Below are 327 nucleotides of genomic sequence, written 5' to 3'. Positions count from 1 at the left end.
GCAGCAGCAGCAGCAGCAGCAAGTGGTATATTGCTGCTTTCCCCTGCAACCATCTCTATCACCATGTTTGCCTCCCCCGCTCTCTACGCTGCCGCATATGCTGGCGGTAACTCTTTTATTTATTTATTTTATAAATAAATAAATAAATAAATAAATAAATAAATAAATAAATAAATAAATAAATATATTTATATTTATATAAATATAAATATATTGATACACAAATTTATTATTTTATTCTATAAAAAATTTTATTGTTTTATTATAAATTTATTTATTATTATAATACGAACAGATACAAATATATTATTATATTACTATCATACA

This window comes from Eimeria mitis, genomic scaffold (assembly GCF_000499745.2).
Source record: "Eimeria mitis Houghton genomic scaffold, Emh_scaff826, whole genome shotgun sequence".
In the NCBI taxonomy this organism is placed as follows: domain Eukaryota; phylum Apicomplexa; class Conoidasida; order Eucoccidiorida; family Eimeriidae; genus Eimeria; species Eimeria mitis.
The sequence above is the reverse complement of the archived record's forward strand: the minus strand, read 5'-3'. Positions refer to the sequence as shown.